The 14,083-nt window shown below is 40.0% G+C and overlaps 1 protein-coding gene across 1 annotated transcript in view; it reads right to left on the bottom strand.

The window, feature by feature from the left end:
• Positions 1–11,293: 11,293 nt before the first annotated feature.
• The window catches only part of KYAT3 (kynurenine aminotransferase 3), an 80,934-nt gene continuing 78,144 nt past the window's right edge, over positions 11,294–14,083 (bottom strand). Inside the window, exons 14-15 of the transcript XR_007454737.1 lie at positions 13,767–14,069; positions 11,294–11,673 (exon numbers count right to left, since the gene is read on the bottom strand). The gene's annotated coding sequence lies outside the window, so the exon portion shown is untranslated. The remainder of the gene's footprint in view (positions 11,674–13,766; positions 14,070–14,083) is intronic.

The raw sequence follows: 14,083 nt of genomic DNA, 5'->3' as shown, positions 1-14,083 counted from the left end.
AGCAAGAAAGCTGGGCAACCTGTTAAATTACTCCTGCCTCACCTGGAGAGTCTCTCATCTGTCATAACCTAGTTAGGATTTCTTTTATATTTTTTTAAATTTTTTTTTCAACTTTTTTTTTTTTTTTTTCTTTTTGGGACAGAGAGAGACAGAGCATGAACGGGGGAGGGGCAGAGAGAGAGGGAGACACAGAATCGGAAACAGGCTCCAGGCTCCGAGCCATCAGCCCAGAGCCTGACGCGGGGCTCGAACTCACGGACTGCGAGATCGTGACCTGGCTGAAGTCGGACGCTTAACCGACTGCGCCACCCAGGCGCCCCAGGATTTCTTTTATATTAAAATAGAAACCATTTAGGTAAGCCGTTCCTTTTTTGTTGTTAGTACAGCATTGGCAATTTATACAGCATTTGCATCAACAGTTATCCCATTTTATCTTTACATCTGATCCTGAGATTAAAAAACACGACACACACACACACACACACACACACACACACACTCACAGTTAGGGTTTTATCACATAGGAATTAACGACCCAGACTAGAATTTAACAAAACTTCTGGTTTGTTAATATCGTCATTTTTATTTAACTTAAATATGTGACTGAATTAAGTAAGATAATTCACTCAAATCAATTATTTAAATCAACTCATCTTTTTTTAAATTTAAACTTTTTTTAAACTTTATTTATTTATTATTGAGAGAGAGAGAGAGAGCACAAGCTGGGGAGAGGCAGAGAAAGAGGGAGACACAGAATCCGAAGCAGGCCCCAGGCTCCGAGCTGTCAGCATAGAGCCTGACGTGGGGCTCAAACCCATAGACCGTGAGATCATGACCTGAGCTGAAGTTAGACACTTAACTGACTGAGCCATCCAGATGCCCCAAACTCATCTTTTTTAACTTAAGCATTTATTTTAAACGTTCACATCACTTGATGTGCTATGGTTCTTCTGAAGTGTAAAATGCTTTTACGTGCCTAATAAATGATTTTTTAAAAGTGCGTGACCCACCTAGAAATATTTTTAAAAACTTTATTGATGTATAATCACATACTACAGAATTCACCTCTTTAGAAATTAGTGATTTTTAGTAATTTAAAATTTTTATTTTAAGATTTTATTTCTAAGTAATCTTTACACCCAATGTGGGGCTCAAACCCACAGCCCTGAGATCAAGAGTCACATGCTCTACTGACTGAGCCAGCTAAGCACCCCTTTAGTAACTTTACCAAGTTGTTCATACATCCCTACAATCCAGTTTTAGCACATTCCCATCATCCAAATAAAAGCACTCATGACCATGTACAGTTAATGCAAATTCCACTTCCAGCCCCAGGAATCACTAATCTACTCTCTGTCTTACAGATTTGCCTTTTCTGGACTTTTCATGTCAATGGAATCATATAATATGTTGTCTGGCTTCTTTTACTTGGCATAATGTTGTAGAGGTTCATTGAATTTATCTTGTGACCTCACTTTTGGAAACATTGATATTTAAGTGTCTATTATGGTGACATTAGAGAAAATAACATTTTCCTAATGTAAGCAAGGCTTGAAAAATATTCACTTGGAAATTAAATGACATATTCTGCTGGACTAGGAAGAACAGAGGATTCAGTGAAATATATGACCAGACCTGACTTGGACTCTTAGAAATGGGATGAAGCCTCATGCGCCTGATAACTAATGTAATATTATTACTTCCAGAAATGTGCGGGGGTTTTTTAATTGTTCAAATTTTTATCATGTATGAAGACATTCAAACACACGAAAAATTAGAGCATAACATAATGAATCCTCAGGTGTCTCTCTTCTTGATTAAACGAGTATCAAGATTTTGCTGCATTTGTTTCATGTATCTGTTTCTTCCTTTCTGTCTCCCCTTGCTAAAGCATTTTAGGAACAAATCCCACACATCACCTTGACGCACACATATTTTAGCGTACGTGTCTTAAAAATAGCACTATAATACTTACTATATTACCAATTACCTTACACACGAAGTTTTCAGTTGGTGATTGTCCTGGGCCTGCTTTGTGGTGGTTTGATTTCACCAGGCAGAAAAGTAAAATCCTGCTGAAGGTGGCAGGGAGCCAGAGAGGGAAAAGGAGGGCCCCACATGGGAAGTGCCAGAACTAAGGTCCTTATGCGTCAGGCCATCTGTCAGGTACCTCACATTCGTTAGGTTATCTATCTGGGTTGTCATATCAGGCAAGATGTTATTCTCCTTCTAAAGGCTTAGAGAGTTTGAGTGGGTAAAGTGCCCAGGGTCACACAAGAAGTTAGTGGTGGAGGTAGAATTCAAACCAGGAAAACCTGACTCTAAAATTTGTCCCCTTCTATGCATGTCCACTATGTAACTGATACTGCAGGACTATATTTTGGGGCCCAAATTACTGTCCCCTGGGAAATACAGATGCTATTTGTAGAAGCATTCACTATCCTTTCGATTTTTTTTTAAGTTTATTTATTTATTTTGAGAGAGAGAGAGCAAGCACATGCTCCAGTTGGGGAGGGGCAGAGAGGGAGAAAGAATCCTGAGCAGGCTCCGTACTGTTAGCACCGAGCCCAATGCGGGGCTCAAACCTGCAGACCGAACCGTGAGATCATGACCTGAGCTAAAACCAAGAGTCGGTCGCTCAACCAACTGAGCCACCCAGTCATCCCTATCCTTCTGATTCTTTAATAAAGACATAAAATTTTTCTTTAAATTCAGGTAGAAGTGGTAATAAAAGTTAATAATCATGATATTAATGATAGTCACATACAGGAGCACCTGGGTAGCTCAGTCTAATGAGCGTCTGACTCTTGATTTCGGTTCAGGTCTCACAATTTGTGGGATGGAGCCCCGTGTCAGGCTCCGTGATGATAGCGTGGAGGCTGTTTGGGATTCTCTCTCCCTCTCTCTCTTTCTCTCTCAAAAATAAATAAATAAACATTAAAAAAAAAATAAAGTTAAGGGTGCCTGAGTGGCTCAGCTGATTGAGCGTCCGACTTTGGCTCAGGTCATGATCTCACAGTTTGTGAATTCAAGCCCCGTGTCAGACTCTGCTGACAACTCAGAGACTAGAGCCTGTTTCAGATTGTCTCCCTCTCTCTCTGCCCCTCCTCCACTCATGCTCTGTCTCTTTCTCTCAAAAAAAGAATAAACATTTAAAAAAATGTATTAAAAAGGATAAAGGTAGGGGAGCCTGGGTGGCTCAGTCGGTTAAGCCTCTGACTTCAGCTCAGGTCATATCGCAGTTCATGAGTTCCAGCCCCGCATCAAGCTCTGTGCTGACAGCTGGGAACCTGGAGCCTGCTTCGGATTCTGTGTCTCCCTCCCTCTCCCTGCCCCTTCCCTGCTCATGCTCTGTCTCTCAAAAATGAATAAACGTTAAAAAAATTTTCTTTTGAAAAAAAATAAAGGTAGAACCAAGGCTTACTTGGTTTATTATTTAAAAAAAGTAACCTACACTCACAGAGTGCTTATTATGTGCCAGGTACTATTTTAAGGATTTGTGTATATTAATTCACTTAATCTTTCCAACAAAGCTATAAGTTGGATAGTGTTCCTGTCCCCATTTTATAGATAGGGAAATTTGAGGCACAGGATGGTTAAGAATGGCCTGAAAACACAAGGCTAGTAAATGGCAGAGCTGGGATCGGAACCCTGGCAATTTGCATCAGAGTCCACACAGTATGCCTCCTAATAGAAACCCAATGTACAGAAATTCAATTTACAGACTTGGAGATCAGGGAATAGATTCAACAAGCAGTGTACCTGCAGCAACCGTGTGGGCTTGATTGTATGGGGCAGCTGTGCTCTAAAATATTCTGATCAGCTGTCTGCATAAGATTACTTGTGTTTGTCAGACCGTGTGCTGCCTGCACTGAAATGTGCCTGGCTCATGTCCCACTGCTAAATGTACTTGTGTACGTGATCCTGAATTTAACTTTTCCATTTGTTTGTTGATTTATGTGACATCTTTTAGGCCCCAGTATTGGCAGCTTGTCCTCCATTTGAGAATAAATCTAGCTTTTCACTGAGAAAAGCCAGCAGCTACTCCACATGCTAGAAAGTAGAATTTAGGCTTAAAACATTAATAATCTGTAAGCGGATGATATTAACTGTCAGTTATCTCCTTACACAATCAGGAACAAAGATTGTTAGAAATTAGTTCACTTTTTAATTCAATATTCAGTGGGTACTTTTCTCTTAAACTTCTAAAATACTCTGATAAAAGGAAAACAAAACAAAATAACTCTAAAAGGTTCAATTAGGGGTGCCTGGGTGGCTCAGTCGGTTGAGCGTCCAACTTCAACTCAGGTCATGATCTCACGGTCTGTGAATTCAAGCCCCACGTCGGGCTCTGTGCTGACAGCTTGGAGCCCAGAGCCTGCTTCGGATTGTGTCTCCCTCTCTCTCTGCCCCTCCCCCGCTCGTGCTCTGTCTCTCTCTCTCTGTCAAAAATAAATAAACATTTAAAAAAAATAGAAAGTTCGATTAATACCTTGTCACTATTAAAATTAATATTTTTCCAAAAAGATATAATTTGGCATTAAGTATGTGACATCAAAAGTTATGCTGCACTGTTTAATGCTGTTTTATTCTATGTCTTAAAACTAATATTTTTCCCAAAATACCAACTTCCTCATTTTCTAATAAAAAATATGAGGACATTAAACGATCTACGTGATTATAATTTCCTAAAAATGTTTTTAAGCATATTTATTTTAGTGTACATAAGATTTACCTTTAGGGACACCTGGATGGCTCAGTTGGTTAAGCGTCTGACTTCGGCTCAAGTCATGATCCCATGGTTCACGAGTTCAAGCCCCGCAACAGGCTCTGTGCTAACAGCTCAGAGCCTGGAGCCCGCCTCAGATTCTGTGTCTCCCTCTCTCTGCCCCTCCTCCACTCGTGCTCTCTCTCTCTCTCTCTCTTAAAAATAAATAAACGTTAAAAAATTTTTTTTAAATCATTTAGCTTTAAAATTCTGTTAATGGTTTTCAAGTGCCTTGATGAACTATTGGGGTAAAATAAGAACATGGACATGTTCACATTCATGTGACCTGTTACTTGACACTTTCTTAAAAACTAAGTTTTTTTTTTTTTAATTTTTTTTATGTTTATTTTGGAGAGAGAGAGACAGAATGCAAGTGGGTTAGGGGCAGAGAGAGGGAGACACAGAATCCAAAGTGGGCTCCAGGCTCCGAGCTGTCAGCACAGAGCCTGACGCAGGGCTCGAACTTACGAGCTGTGAGATCATGACCTGAGCTGAAGTCGGACGTTCAACAGACTGAGCCACCCAGGCACCCCAAGACTAAGTTTTAATATTAGATCTTGTTTCCATGAAAATCATGTGCTAAAAACCTTACTGTATAAAATAAGTACCCATTTCCAAATAATCTCATATGATTTGAATATTAAATGAAAACTCTGAAAGTGTTAATTATAAAGGATGACCATGTAATGAGAATATAAAATTGCTTGTCTCATTATTAGCATGTGTTGCTCACTAGTATAAATCAATACAACCTTTTAGAAAGCAATTTGGCAATACTCCAAGAATATTAAAACCTCTTGTGCCAGCAATCCCTCTTCTGAGAACCAAAGTAAGGAAATAATCTAAAATATGGGATACTATGTTTGTAAAGATGTCCATTGCAGCATTATTTATAATAATATAACACTGGAAGCAAGATAAATGCTAAAAATAGGAAAATTGGAGCTTTGGTAATAATGCTCTAAAATAGGAAGCAACCTCTGCCTTTGAAATAGGGGAATGATGTACAGAAGGTCCTTAAGTCTTAGTGCAATGTAAGTGGTAAAACCAATGCATGTACCAGGGATCTGTTTTAAGCAATGCTTTACCACTGTTGATTCTGCTATTTCAGGTGCTTGAAAGGAAAGTGCAGTGAGTTCACTGAGGGCTGAAGCATAATTTTCCTTGGACCTTTGTGACTAATCCTTTGCACACAGAAGACACCCAATAAATGTTGGTTTGTATGGGTTGTTGGTTGAATAAAAGAAATAATATATTTAAAATATCATTATTCTGACTGTTCTTCACAATAATTAGACGAAATTAGGCTCACCAAAAGAGCTTTCTGAATCATAGCTTTCCCTTTTTCTGCATCCTTCATGCTTTCTCTCTTCTACAAAATTGTCCATTATACCTGTTCACTCTTGCTATTTTCTGACCTTTCGTACCTAGTATTCTTACTCTTTCACATTAATGAGATGAACGGACCCTGCCCCACACTTGTGAAGTAAGGTATTTGCCACACACTGTTCTACCACTGATCTTAGTCAAAATGGGTAGTCTGCTCACGGACTCATGTTCTGACATCAAGAGTCTCTGCTCTCATTACTGGTATTACTATTATCTGAGTATTAGCAGTGCACCCACTGCTAAACCAAGTCATGTAATGAGTGTGACAGTAAGATAAGTAATTCTCTGCTTTTTTTTTTTTTTCTAAACATTTATTTATTTTTGAGACAGAGAGAGAGCAGGAACAGGGGAGGGTCAGAGAAAGAGGGAAGCACGAACAGGGGAGGGTCAGAGAAAGAGGGAGACACAGAATCTGAAACAAGCCTCAGGCTCTGAGCTGTCAGCACAGAGCCCGACGCGGGGCTCGAACCCACTGACCGCGAGATCATGACCTGAGCCGAAGTTGGACGCTTAACCGACTGAGCCACCCAGGCGCCCCAAGATAAGTAATTCTCAAATAGAGCTTAATAGAGCTGGTATTCGGTACACCACCACTTATATAGAATACTTTTACTGCAAGTGGATTTTTTCAAGTTAAAGAAAAACCAAAGTAAATTTGGACGCAGCTTTTTAATTAAAAGGACAAAGCCCTAATTGGTTAGCCATCTTCCACTGTTCTAACGACCTTATTCTATGGCTTTTGCATCAAGATGCAGTATAAAACCTGCCATCACAAACCCGTGCCACTTTTTGCATTCCTCTATTCTGACCACTCAGGCTAACTTTGTAGCCTCTCATCAAATGCTCATTTCTAGCAGGTCTGTGGATTATCATCTTTACCCTTTCGGTTAAGTTACACTCTTGCTGTAGTCTTCCATTATTGTTTATTTTGCAAATGAGGTATTGGTTATACCTTTCTGCTTTCTTTTCTGTTATGTATGAAAGCTAGTGTTTAAAAAAAAAAAAAAAAGATTCCTCAGAAACCCAAGGTCATTAGTTTGATTTTACAATAGAAATCCTGAGGGGCGCCTGGGTGGCTCAGTCGGTTGGGCAGCCGACTTCGGCTCAGGTCATGATCTCGCAGTCCGTGGGTTCGGCCCCGTGTCGGGCTCTGTGCTGACCCGCTCAGAGCCTGGAGCCTGTTTCGGATTCTGTGTCTCCCTCTCTCTCTGACCCTTCCCCGTTCATGCTCTGTCTCTGTCTGTCTCAAAAATAAATAAACGTTAAAAAAAAAAAAAAAAAAAGAAATTCTGAGAATTTCCCACCAAACTAAATGGTCACAAATCTCTACATATAAAATAACTAGATTTGTTTGATTCTTTCAGATTCTCATAAAATTGTTCCAGAGTAACATATTAGCTACACTTCAATGAGAATTAAAGTTAAGTTAGTAAGAATTTAGTTATGACTTGCCTTCAAACTACTAAACTACACTATGATGGCTCATACCTTCAAGGACTTTTATTTGGAACTCAAAAGTATTTGGATCTATTAATGGAAATTTACTTTTCCACACAATTGTAAATGCTGATGGTGAGATTAAAAAAAGAAAGATTATGTGACTTCTTAAGATCAGTTGTCAGCACTGCAGACAGCTACTCCCATTTCCTGAATAAAAGTCTCTGCCTGAAAACAGCACCAGGGGGCGCCATACCACACTGACGGTCGTTCAGTCCTTCAGACCGCCCAAACTCCCTCCTGCCTTAGCACTTTGGCCAAAAGATGACAATGTTTACAGCTCAGGTGACACTACTATGTTGCAACTGTGTAAGCACTGGGCCTGCCAGGTTTGAAATCATGTAATATTTTAAATGAATTTCTAATTTGGGAAGTTAAAATTATTTAAAATTCTGAGCACAAGAAAAACTGTTAAAAATTTTATATGTTCCAATATCTAATTTGCACAAGTCAAACTCATGCAAATGAACCCATACTGTACCCTGGCATATTAATTCATTGATGTACTTTTGTTTTATTTGCACAAACATATAATATTCACTAGTCTATTCATTTTTTTTTCAAGTAACAGAAATGAACTTCATTTTTTGACTATATACATAATTTATTTAACTACACCATCAGTAATGGAGGAATTGGTTATTTCCAGTTTTTTGGTATTATAAACAATGCTGTCATGAACACTCTTGTTCATATGTATAGACAAATGTTTACATGTTAAAAGAGCATAGGTACCAGGGCACCTGGGTCGCTCAGTGGGTTAAGCATCTGACTTCAGCTCAGGTCATGATCTCCCGGTTCATGGGTTTGAGCCCCACACTGAGCTTTGTGCTGACAGCTCAGAGCCTGGAGCCTGCTTTGGATTCTGTCTCCCTCTCTCTCTGTCCCTCCCTGGCTCACACTCTGTCTTTCTCAAAAAATAAATATTTAAAAAATTTTTTTAAAAAGAACATAAATACCTAGCGATAGAATCAGGGCATCAAGGGTCATGCTCAAAACATTTTGATAGATATTGTGAAATTGCCTTCCAGAAATGTTGCACTGATTTAAGTGCTTATTTCTCCATGTTTGGAGAGCAGAGGCTGAGAGGTATCCTTTCAATATGATTTTAGAAAAGCAGAGCCTGATTAGAAATATTTATTGCCAGGCAAAAGGGAGATGGATGTAATTTTAAGCTTTTATGTATGCATTTGTGCATGTGTGTGCGTTTGCATGTGTATATATGCACTACTGGCTTAAAAATGCTTGCAGACCACTAATTGAATATAATTATCTTGGAGCTAGGAGCCAAGCACAACTTTGAGTCCTATATCTTGGGATTGGGCTTCCAGAGACCAGACAGAATCCCATTAGTGATTAGCTGGATCCCTCAGCACAGATGACTCGGGAGTCAGGAAGAAGACCCTGAGACATGCTAATCATATCAGCAGTTTTAGGAACAATCTTTGGCACTTCAAAAATCATTCATAAGAGAAGAACAAGGGCTAAAGAGAGAGCCAGTGGTTAAAGACAAAACAACAACAAAGAACCAATGTTGTTCTGAGTGCCAAATTCCATCTGCAGAAATTCAAATTTTTGTTGAGTGCCTACAACATGCCAGACTCTGCTTTAGGTGCTGGAGATACAGCAGTGAACAGACCATTAAAATCCCTGGTCTCATGGAATAGGTATTAGGAGAGGACATGGATGGTACATTAAATAAGAGAGACATGTTGTAACTTCCATGGTGCTAAGTGCCAAGGAGAAAAATAAGTCAGGAAAAGGGGATGGAGGGAGGCAGGGTTTACAATTTTGAAGGTGGGTCAGATAAATTCCCCTGAAGTGACATTTAAATAAAGATCTGAGGTAGCCAGGTGAACACTGGGGGTAAGTATTCCAGGAAGAGGGAACCTCAGGTGCAAAGGACCTGATCTGGGGGCACCTGGCTGGCCCAGAGCATGCGACTCTTGATCTCAAGATTATGAGTTCGAGCCCATGTTGGGTGGAGAGATTACTTAAATACCAAAAAAAAAAAAAAAATCTAATCTGGAGCTACACCTGTGATCAGGGATTCTCAAGGAGTGCCTCGAGGGAAGGGGAGACTTGTAGGAGATGAAATTACAGAAGAGCAGGATCAGGTCATGCAGGAGCTGGAAGGTCAGAATAATGATTTTGGTTTTTACTCTGAGGTGAGATGAAATGGCCTTGAGGGGTTTTCACCAGAGAAATTTCATGAGCTGACTTTCTTTTAAAATGGTCTGCTACTTCCTGGGCACCTGGGTGGCTCAGTTAAACATCTGACTCTCGATTTTGGCTCAGGTCATGATCTCACGGTTCATGGGTTTGAGCCCTGCGTCGGGCTTGGCTCTGACTGCATGGAGCCTGCTTGGGATTTTCTCTCTTGCTCTCTCTCGGTCTCTCTCAAAATAAATAAACAAAATTAAAAAATTAAAAAAATTTTAAATGGTTACTTCCCAGGCTAGGGTCTTACCAGGAGAAGGGCATTCCAGAGAGAAGACATTTTAGAAAACTGGTGAACTATTTTCATGAGTTTTGTACTTTCATGCATGTATTGGCCAGCAGGATGCTTCAAGAATAATTACAAAAGTGATGTCATAATAAGTCACCTCAGAAATTTACACAGTTGTAGAGTAATGGAGTTGTGTTAGAAGATACAGTTGCAAGGTTTCAGCTAAAACAGGATGTTTATACTTTTATAGGCTAACTAATGAGAGGGATAAGAGTTTGTGAAAATAATGCTTCAGACAGGGCAACCACACTCAGTGACAAAAGGACAAAATTATTATTCATCTTTTTTAACCATGAGATTTTGCTACAAATGAAAAGTTTTACATATTGTAAGAAAAAAATGCTGTACCTAAATGTAAAAGAAAGTAGCAGCTGTGTAATATGATGAAGTTAATATTGATTAGGAAATCCAATTATTTCTAGAATTTATTCTGCTATATCCCAAGATAGCTGTTTGTCAGCAGGTGAACTTCCTATTTAATTGGCATGATTGAGTAATTAGATGTATTCTCAGAGCAGCAATAAAATGAAATTCTCATGGCTCAAGAACATGGTTGAGGTTTTTGTTTTGTTTTGTTTCACCCGTGGGTTTATCCAACTGAGACTGAGGAGACTCCTTGCTTTATTTGGGAATAATTTTTGGTTTAAATATTTGGTAATTATGTAGTTATATAATTGTTTTCATCATAAGAATGAGGGGAAAAATTCACAAATTTGACAAAGATTTGTGATTATTTGCCTTTCTCTCATACTTAATCCTTCAGGCCTTCATCATCTTTTCCTGCAGGAGCAGGAGCCTTCTGATCACATAGACCTTCACTTTCATGCCAGTTGCTGCATGAATGCAATATGGCGGTGTTGCCTCCAGACCTTACTTCTACATTCAAGGCAGGAAGAAGGTGGAAGGGTGAAGAGCACAGAAAAGACAAAAAGTCTAAGGATGACTTTGCCTTTATCTTTTTCCACAAAGGGAAGCTCTTCTCAGGTAGTTTTGATTAGTTGTAAGAGAAGCTGAGAAATGGGAAATTTTGGCTTTTTAGTCTCTATATAGAAGTGGTCAAAGGATAAGAATATAATTGGCTTTTGGTTAGCCAAACCATAATGTTTTCCATATTCCCTCCCTCTCTTCCATAAAAATCTGCTGAAATTCATCATTGCTCACTGTGCAAAGTCCACATCTCTTACTATCCTATGGTATGATATCACTGAATGACTTCTCACCTAACTTTGGGAATTCATAGACAACTTTTCTTATTTTTGCTAATCCACCTGGGTTAGTCAGAATTCTCCAGAGAAACAGAACCAACGGACATGTGTATATACACAGAGATTTATTATTATTTTTTAATTGGCACACATGATTATGGATGCTGGCAAATCCAAAATCTGCAGGGTGGGTCTGCAGGCTGGAGACCCACACAGATGATGTTGCAGTTCAGGTCTGAAGTCTGTCTGCTGGCAGAATTCCCTCTTGCTCAGGGGAGGTCAGTCTTTTGTTCTCAGGCCTACAACTGATTGGATAAAGTCCACCCATATCATGGAGGGCAATTTGCTTTACTCAAGGTCCACTGATTTAAATGTTAATCTCATTTAAAACCACCCTTATAGAAACATCCAGAATAATGTTTGATCACCTATCTGGGAACCATGGCCCAGCCAAGTTGGCACATAAAATTAAGCATTATACCACCTAAATTAAGTATGAACATCAGGAAATGACGTATGCTTAAAAAACTCATTAAAAAAAAAAAAAAAAAAAACCTCCCATGATCAGAGAGAAAAAAACTCATTTAGAAATCAAAATGAGGGGCGCCTGGGTGGCTCAGTTGACTGAACATCTGACTCTTGATTTCAGCTCAGGTCATGATCCCTGGACCATGGGATCAAGCCCTGCTTCAGGCTCTGCACTGAGTCTGGAGCCTGCTTAAGTTTCTCCCTCTCCCCCTCTGCTCCTCTCCCCCAATCACTCGCTCTCTAAGGTAAAAGAAGCAGAAGCAGAAGCAGCAGCAGAAGCAGCAGCAGGAGGAGGAGGTGGAGGAGAAGAAAAAGGAGGAGGAAGACATGGAGGATAAGGAGAAAAGAGAAGAAGGAGAAATTGAAAAGAGTTCAGCATTACCAGACCTGTGAGTTGGAAAAAATGACCAGGAAAGATGAGGCTAGGGAGGTGAGAGACCATTATCATGCAGGGCATTGCAGGGCCCTGATGAGGACAGTAGCCCTTATGTTAAGAGTGATGAAGGGTGGGGGCACCTGGGTGGCTCATTCGGTTAAGTGTCCGACTTTGGCTCAGGTCATGATCTCGTGGTCTGTGAGTTTGAGCCCTGCCATCAGGCTCTGTGCTGACAGCTCAGAGCCTGGAGCCTGCTTCGGATTGTGTGTCTCCCTCTCCCTTTCTCTCTTTCAAAAAATAAACATTTAAAAATTTTTTTAAAAAGTGCAGAGTGATTAAAGAGTTCTTAGTCACTTAAGATGGTTGCTCATTCATTTCCCCTCTTCTTCATTCTGTCCCTTGTGTCAACCAATGTAGTTTGTGTTGAATTGACCTTGGATTGGCCTGAGTATTTAGGACGTCCAATCCTCTTGGCACAGCATGTAGCTCAGGGGTGGACGAATATGACACAGTATGACCAATGCTGGAGTTTCAGAAAAAATAGCCCCCCCCCCTTTTTTTTTTTTGCTGGATTGGCTAATGTGACCATATGATACTTAGAAACTGCTACAGTCAACTTGCTATCACAGGACGTGGCAACCTGAATATAAAGCTGACTCAGAGAGGACAGAATTGCAAGATAGAGCTTGGTAACAGATTATAATCTGTGTCCTGGATCAAGCTGTAACTGAAACTAGACTACTCCTAAGATGTTCAGCTAAGACAGAAAATTCCTTTTTATTTGATTTAAACCCATACGGGCTAGAATTTCTGTAACTTGTAACATGCATATGCTTACCTAATATATGTGACATGATCACATTTGCATTTTAGAGAGCTCATTTGGTCTACAAGGATAATGGATTGCCAAGGGCAAGTCAGGGAGAACTGTTAGGAAATTGACTGGTAATCTACTTGAGATAACATTGGCCTGTACTAGAGGGGTGGCAGTTGGGGGCAGAGAGGTGATGGATTTAAGAGATATTTAGGATAATACATAGAGGAAGTGGGATGTGAAGAGAAAAGTTAAGAATGATTTCTTTTTTTGCTGACTTGAGCAACTGGATTGGTGAGGAGACCAGACTGGGTATACGGTTTGCCTGTGAAAAATCCACACAAGATGACAAATGGGGTGTTGGGTATATGGGTCTGAAATTCAACAGAAAGGACTAGGTTGGAGATACCAATTTGGGCATCACCAGCACATAAAGAGTAAATGAAGTTAGTGAGAAAGTCAAATATCAGTATTTAAGGAACAGGTAAAGAAGACTGAGAAGGAGCAGCTAGGGAGGTGGGAGGCTATTCATGGATGTGCAATGTTGCAGGAGCAAGAAAGGATAGGAGTTAAGAAGGCCAGAGTGGTCTGCAGTGGTAAATACTAAGAGCTAAAGCCAGATGGGACTAAGATGTTTCCTTCAAATCTAGAACATGAATGGAGATCTTTAGAGAACTTACCAGAGTATTGGGTATGGAATCCAGACTGCAGAGGGCTGAAGGTAGGTGGTGTGGGTGTGTCACAGTGGAGTCATCAAATGAAAAAAACTTTCAGAAGTTATTCCACTCTGCAGTAAAATTTTGTAAAACTCGTGAGCTAAGTTATCAGTCTTCTTCTTGTTGCTAATACTGACATACTTGGTGATCCTCTCCACTCTCAAGTCTAAATGCCATCAATATGCCACAGCCTCTCAGATGTGTGTATGTCCAGCCTCTTCCCTAAACTCCAAGCAGACTCTCCAGCTGCTTACCCAACATCTCCATCTGAAAGTGGAATA

The sequence above is a fragment of the Panthera uncia genome (assembly GCF_023721935.1).
Source record: "Panthera uncia isolate 11264 chromosome C1 unlocalized genomic scaffold, Puncia_PCG_1.0 HiC_scaffold_4, whole genome shotgun sequence".
In the NCBI taxonomy this organism is placed as follows: Eukaryota; Metazoa; Chordata; class Mammalia; order Carnivora; family Felidae; genus Panthera; species Panthera uncia.
This window is presented reverse-complemented; position numbering and strand designations above follow the sequence as displayed.